This window comes from Callospermophilus lateralis, chromosome 16 (genome assembly GCF_048772815.1).
Source record: "Callospermophilus lateralis isolate mCalLat2 chromosome 16, mCalLat2.hap1, whole genome shotgun sequence".
In the NCBI taxonomy this organism is placed as follows: Eukaryota; Metazoa; Chordata; class Mammalia; order Rodentia; family Sciuridae; genus Callospermophilus; species Callospermophilus lateralis.
In genome coordinates, this window is record NC_135320.1 from 21,058,922 (window position 1) to 21,066,163 (window position 7,242).

Genomic DNA, 7,242 nt, shown 5'->3' on the forward strand with positions numbered 1-7,242 from the left:
GGTCCTTAAATTCATCTTGATAATTTTATCTGCCACCAGGGTACGTAATAAGCATGTCTTAAACAGTCAAAATTTCAGCAACTTCATCCTCACCTAGATGGTAGCCCATAAATTTAGAAAAAGACTTCAACTTCTCCATTATGAGTAACATACAACCCACTGAGTTCAACGGAACAAGGCTGTTGGAATGGCATTCTTCCTGTTTTGAGTGTGCCATATTTTAAAGTGGCATCCTGTCTTTTTGGATCAAGGACATTTTGAAGTGTAAGCAATAGAGATAAATGTCTGGCCACAATTCAACCATCAGGAAACATTTTGACTATTTTGATGAATCAGTATCACTCTGTTCTCTCCCATCCTTGAGGGTGTACTTAGTGTTCTGACCAGCAGATACATCAGGGAAGGATTAAAGAGGTTAAGGGTGCTCCAGTTAAAACAGAATAGATTGTTACTCAGAAAAGAAGACTGATCTCACCGCCATTTTGAAAATGTCACACCTGACTCATGTACTGAGTGGCCCGTAAAATTACTGGGAGGTCTGCCTATTTCTGCAGTGTTCTGAAGACACTGCACCATGAAGTGGCAGCAGTTGTGTGTGCCTTTGCACGTGTCACCTACACAAAGTTTTCTCTCTTGTGTTCAGGTCATTCCCTGCTTGCTTTGGCAAAAACCCAGGAAAAGCAAAAGCCAGAGCAAGATGGGTCTCAGAAACCCCTTCCTCTTAATATCTGAGACCCATCTGCCTCAAAGTTAGCCTCTGTTCCCTCACTCATGAAATTGGGAGAGCCTTCTTTGTAAGTGTTCTCTTTGCCTGAGGGTTTTGAGATGGCACAGACTAGTTTAGGAGCATTAGGATATCATGGGAAGAACATGAAAATTCTGGGTTTTTATTGTTGTGACAAGTCGGGGGCAGATGAGGTCGGAGGCCATTTATCTGAATGGCATTTCATGCACTAGCCTCTAGGGAGTTAGTTGGGGAAGGAAATGAAGTCGCCAAAAGGATAGTTCTTGAATGAAAAGGAGCCCCAAAAAGTTGAGTCTCATTAACTTTTCAGGTTGACAGAAGCTGACAGAATGGAACGTGGCCAGGACCACATCAAGCGTAGACCTTTGAGGATAAAAAAAAAAAATGATACAGTCTTTTACTAGATGAGCTTCCATTCAGCCCACATTCCTGAAAACAACTGCCACTAAGTCTTGGATGTTATGTGAAGCCCTTTGTCATAGTATCTCATTTTATTCTCACAAGAATTTGAGAAGTGAATTGCAGTTCATCTTACTGATGAGGAGGGGGGATCGAGCTACTTGCCAAACCACACATCCAATAAAAAGAAAAGGTGGATCACAAACACAAGTTTAATAAAACATCCTAACACTCATTCTATATATAGAAAAATGAATTTTCATTATCTAGCCTGGCTCTTTGCAGTGAGTTTGCATTGCAGATGTCTCTCGGAAGTGTAAAACACTATGGCACATACTAATTTATAATCCTTCCACACAATGAGTCACTTAAAACTATTCATCACATATGACCAAGGCAAAACCAAAGTTTCTGGGTCCTTCTGGAAAGGACATTAGTAATCCACTGTCCCTCTCCAGTTCCTTGTACAGGATAAAACAAAACCAGAGAAGTGAGGTGATATGATTCCCCGCTCCAGGGTGTAGAGCAGGGGGACCAAAAGTTGCAGCTGGAACAGAGGACATTCTGCTGCTCTGACCTCATGAAGGAGCTAGGATCAGGGAACCATGGAACTACACAAGGCTAAAACTTCCATCATGCAGAAATAGAAGCAACTTGGTCCACATATACTGTATGACAGATGGTCATCTACTTACAGTGGTTGAAAACCCTTACCATAGTGTGAAAGTAATAAGCATCCAGTAGAAATCCTTCTTTGAATTTTGAATCTGCTCCTTCTCCCAGACTAGCAATGTGCTATAGGATACTATCCACAGGTGCTGGGCAATGGCAGCCAGCTGTAGCTCCCACTCAGCAACACAATCACTAAAGGAAGCAATGGATGCTCTACACCATGTTGCCTGGTTGAGCTAGGATGCCTGGTAGATTAGTGTATTCAATGAACTTTTGAACTTAACATTTTTTTTTTCAACATATGATGGGCTTATCAGAACATAACACCATCATAAGTCATAGAGCGTCTGCATATCTATGCAATGTTCCTTGTCTCAAAAATGAATCAGATTCTTAAACTTTGATTCAGAGTTTGCTTTTTTGCTGTTGAGACACATTAGCTATTTTTATTTAATCTCAGCAGATATGAAATATTTGATAAAGATGAAGAAATCTCTCCAAGGAAGTTTGGGCAATTTTGGAAACCATGACCACTAGTTTCGTGATCTTTTCATAACTCCACTTTCCATAGGTGATCTTCAAGAACCTTAGTAACCATTTTCTAGGACTGATTCCCCTGCCTGGGAGACCCTGTGGCATCTATTCCCTACGCCCTTCATTCTCTCTATTCTCGCTGTGCTGCTGGAATGTTGCCCTATAAAATATAAGAACCTCCAGATTCTTCTAGGCCTACTCCCCAGACTCCAGGATCCTGATGCTCATCCCTAATAGACCATTTCCCCCTTGATATTCATTGATCCTGTCACTGACATCATCCTATATGTCACTATATGCCCACATAATGGACTCTTCCTGCCACAAGAGAAAGCAGATTCCTTGTATTAATCTCCAACCTCTGCTTATCTCCCTCCCTACAGTCTGAAGTTATATTATTCATTAAGTTATCCTCTCTGTACAAACAGATTTTACCAGCAAGTATTTCTCACTCTTTGCGCAACTCCTTTAAAAAGAGGGGAAGTCCCGTTTGTTGTGTACCTTAGCCCAAAGCAGAGGGAAACTGCTGGGAATGAGGGGGAGCACAAAAACTATTGCCGAGATCTTGATTTGAATCCCTTAAGTTGATCCCAAAGACCAATGAGTAGCAGACCCCTTTTCTTTTGCCAAAATGTAAAAATATATCCATTATATGAAAACGCATCCTCCAGATAGCACAACTGAATGCTAACCATTGAAGCCCTCCTGGCAGGCTGTCATCAAGGCTGATCTGGTTCAGAAACTACTCCTCATTTTGCCCTTTCAGTATGTGCACACTGACCTCTCAACCACGGGTTCACCCTTGTTCTTTGGAAATTCTGCTAACTGGGGGTAAAGCAAGCCATGCATGAATGCAATTGCTCCCTCAACGGAATAAAACTGCAGTGGTGGCTCATAATTGATAACATCTGGAAGTTCAATTAGATGGAGGGAAAACGGGAGGGAGACCTCTCATTACACTAGCTCCTAAAATGCTTAGGCTAGCATGTTTCACCTTCTTATGGGTAAATAAGCTTGAAATTTTCTGGGATTTCTAGGCATGCATAACCTTTTCCAGTTGTTCTCTCCTTTTCATAATAGATGAGCTATAGCAGTCAGGTGAGTTATTTGAGTGCATCACAAGCCCAGCCTGGCACACAGTGGCTTCAGAAGTTTCAGTTATATTGCTTTTCTCTTTTGAGTTCTAGCCCATCTTTAAGGACATGAGGTACTGAGTGTTTTATTTTGGTGGAGAACAGTGAACCGCTCACTTAGTAACTTCATGGGCGTGTGGCTATTTCACTAGAGGCTATTCTTATTTTCCCCCAGTCAGTTGACAGCTGCCCATGGATTAGGAATGTGAGACCAGTGTCTGTGGCTGCAGAAAAAACTGCTCCTTTTGCTCTGGACAAAGGCTTGAAGTATTTTATCCATGTTTCAAATTTCTCAGAGCATCTCAGTATTCAAGCATCTGATGTAAAACCGACCCACTCCCTGAAGACCCCTTTGCTCTGAGTTTATAGAGTTGCTTCCATCTGCTGAGAATTCTTTGGTGTAAAGAACCTATGAATTGAGATCTGCATGGCATTTTGGATTCCCAAATGTTCTCAGCATTTAATTCACCACCTGATGCCTTTAAAATCCAGTTTAAGAGTTGAAATGGATTTTTGTACTTTTTGCACTTAAATGGTTATAAGTGTGCACATGTTGGATTTCTTAAGGAATTTATTCCAGACAAATGTGCTGAGGGTCACATTACGCTATGGTTATTTCTAAAATTAAAATCGTTATAATTTTTTTCAGGGGTGGTGTTGAGGATCTGTTCAGTGGATTTGACCAGCAGTAGTAAGGATGATTTCAAGTTGAAAAGGAAATACAAAGCTTCTTGTTTCTTGACCGTTTATTTGCTCTTAACCCTCTTTTGCTGATGATTGGATTGCTTTTTCACATATTCAGGTTTACAGGAAAAGAAAGAAAACAATGCCAAGCAAGTGCCTTGCTTGGTGAGAAGATGAGACAGTTGTTGCTCCCATGTGGCTCTGCTTTGCTTTCCTCTTTCTGTCCACGTATGCGTGCCCACTGGAAGGTCACCTCTCTGGAAACAGGCACTGTTTTCCCCAATACTCTACTACAAAGCTAGTGCATTGCTTGGTGTATGCTGGGCACAGACAGAACCCAGAATCACTCTGAGATTCCTCATCTTGGGATAGAAATCAGGAAGTGTCTATGGGGTGGCCTCCCATCAGCTCTGTCCTGTCCCTTCACAGACACCCCAAGCATGCCTGCAGTTTCTTCTCCCCATTAGACTTCTCTATTTCATTTCCCTTTCACGAGTATCAGGCATGGCTCCAGGTCCTGAAAATACAACCGTGAGCCCACTAGGAACGCTGGGTCCTTGCAAGAGAAGAGATAAAGTAGGGTAAATAAGTCAGATGTGTGGAATGTCTGAAGATGACTTGTGCTTAGGAAAAAACAAGAACAAGACAGGGGAAAGAGATGGAAGGTGGCCTTACTCAGAACATCATTGAGTAAAGACTGAAGGAAGTGGGGGAGGAGCCCTGCAGAAGTATTTGGGAAAAGCCAGCCAGGCTCTGCACATGACATATGCCACAGGTATACCAGAAGGGCTGAAGAGGGAGGGCTGATCAAGTAGAGCCTGTTGCCTATTTAGCAATAAGAGTCTGAGGTCCGGGGAGACCCAATGTTTCATAATCAAATGTGATCGAGGGGAAATCCAGGTTAAAAATGATTTTAAGCAGATTACCTGATATCATCATTGGAAATTTTAATCTCTGAGAGGTAATTTTAGTGCAAACCATTTCCTAACTATTTGAGTTGGAAACCACTTGAAGGGGAAATTTCAGGAACTCGTTTCTCTAAATCATAGAAATCAACTGAGGGCCTGGGGAGTGGGTAACTAATTGGGCCCACAGCATAAAAAATATAGCAAAGAGATTTAAAGAGAACTGCTCTGTCATGTTTTCCTTACATATATTATCTGTTTAGTTAGGCTTACCATTAATTACCACTAGTTGCCCTTGTTAACTAGTCTTCTCTTTATTCTTATTTAATTAATAGCGTTTATATAGCAGAAAAGTTAACGATATGGGAGAATACATGATTTCAAAAAGACACAGTCTTCATCATATTTATCCAAAAGTAATAACTTGCATTATATATGATGTACACATACTATATGTGCACATTTAATACACATACACTATATATACATCACTTATAGGTCATTATATGTATATCATGTATATATGTGTGTCCTGAGTGGACTCTGAAAATTTTGTCCCCCTACTAAGCTTAGGGCTCAGTTTTAGTGACAAGTTGGAAAAAGCAGTAGCCACCAGCCCCATCTGGAGAATAAACACAACTAAAACAAAACAGTGGATACCAGTAAACAGTCCCGGACTGGAGTCTCTCAGCTAGAGAAATCAGGAACCTCAACTGGAATCCACCAGAGAGCTGGGAAATTTCCTTAAGAACTACAAAGTCCTGTTTCCCAACCCAGCTAGTGCCATCAGCTTGCTGCACCTGGGAAATACAGAGTCTCCCCAACATTTTCCTGCCCTCCCCTCCTACCAAAAGGCTGCAAAAAAGTCGTGAGACCCAACTTGATTTGAGGATTTGATTCCCAGCTCCTCCTCATGTTGCCAGGGACCATCAGTAGTAACTCATTTGAAATCCCTGAGCTTCCCTTTGGTCACCTGTGAAATGGAACTGCCATTGCTTGCTTCTCGGCTATAGGGATTAATCCCTTGGGGAGGGTTAATCTGTATACACAGTGGGGCTTAGTATCTCCTTCCTCCTTGCTTTCAGGAGGGGCATTTCAAGAGGTCAGCAGAATGCACTGTCATCATATAAAGGACCTGAGCTTTAGAGAGTGACAAGCCCTGGGAACACTTCTTTTATTCGTTGAAGTAAGAATTACTACTGCAGGCATTTCCTGGGTTTTGAAGAGCATCAGAAGTTAGGCTAATAGGGTAGAGAGATGGCACCACTCCAGTGACATCGTACCACCTAGAGCTCCTTGCCTTTCTTCTATTCAGTTCCATCTCAAATCCTAGGAAACCCAAATCGAGCTACCTCCTGCCCAAGCTTTCCTGTCCCTGTGCACCCGGACACAGTAACCTACCTCCTGTGTTTGCTCTGGACCATTATTTGTTGTAGAGAACATTCCCAATAAATCGGACAGCCTGGTGGCATGTCTTCCATTGTTTTTCAGTTGTTGCCAAAATTCACTGTTTCAATATTACATTATTCTGTTTAACTTTTCCCTCTGAGAAGGCAGTGGGAAAACCCACCCTTCTAAATATTCCTACTGTGGATTCATCTGGGGAACCCCACTTCCCCAGCTGCCTCATCGTTAAAGTTAATGACAATTTACTTTTGCAACATTTTCAGTTTGGGTTTTTTTTTTTTAATTATAAAAATTAACTGTATTCTAAAAATTGTCTTGGTTCCAATGGGGTGTATAGGCGGGTAGACTTGTGCAGTTAATTAAAGACTTAGATAGACAATCCATGCTCTGAATTGTGAATTTCTGTCCCTTTCATCTTGGATGAAAGCAATTAAGGTTTCCATTGTGTTTCACTTTTACAGGAACAAGAATATTGTTGAACTTAGGAAAGGGTAAGGTTAAGAGGGATGGGAACCAAGGAAAAGAGAAGTTCCTTTCAATTCTTGTACAATCAGCCCTCCTCTGTGTCCACGCGTTCCTCATCTGGGAATCCAACAAAACTTGGATTGAAAATACTTTTTTAAAAGTTGCATCTGTGTTGACATTTATTTCCTACCATTCTGGAAGCTGGGACATCCAAAATCAGGGTGCTGATAGGTTGCTTCTGGTGAGCGCTTCCTTCCTGACTTGGAGATGACGGCCTTCTTGCTATGCCTGGATGTGT

At 41.7% G+C, this 7,242-nt stretch overlaps 1 protein-coding gene across 1 annotated transcript in view; it reads left to right on the top strand.

Moving 5' to 3' along the window:
* The window catches only part of Fam110b (family with sequence similarity 110 member B), a 161,494-nt gene extending 154,512 nt beyond the window's left edge, over positions 1-6,982 (top strand). The window contains exon 5 of the transcript XR_013088904.1: positions 6,941-6,982. The gene's annotated coding sequence lies outside the window, so the exon portion shown is untranslated. The remainder of the gene's footprint in view (positions 1-6,940) is intronic.
* Positions 6,983-7,242: the final 260 nt, after the last annotated feature.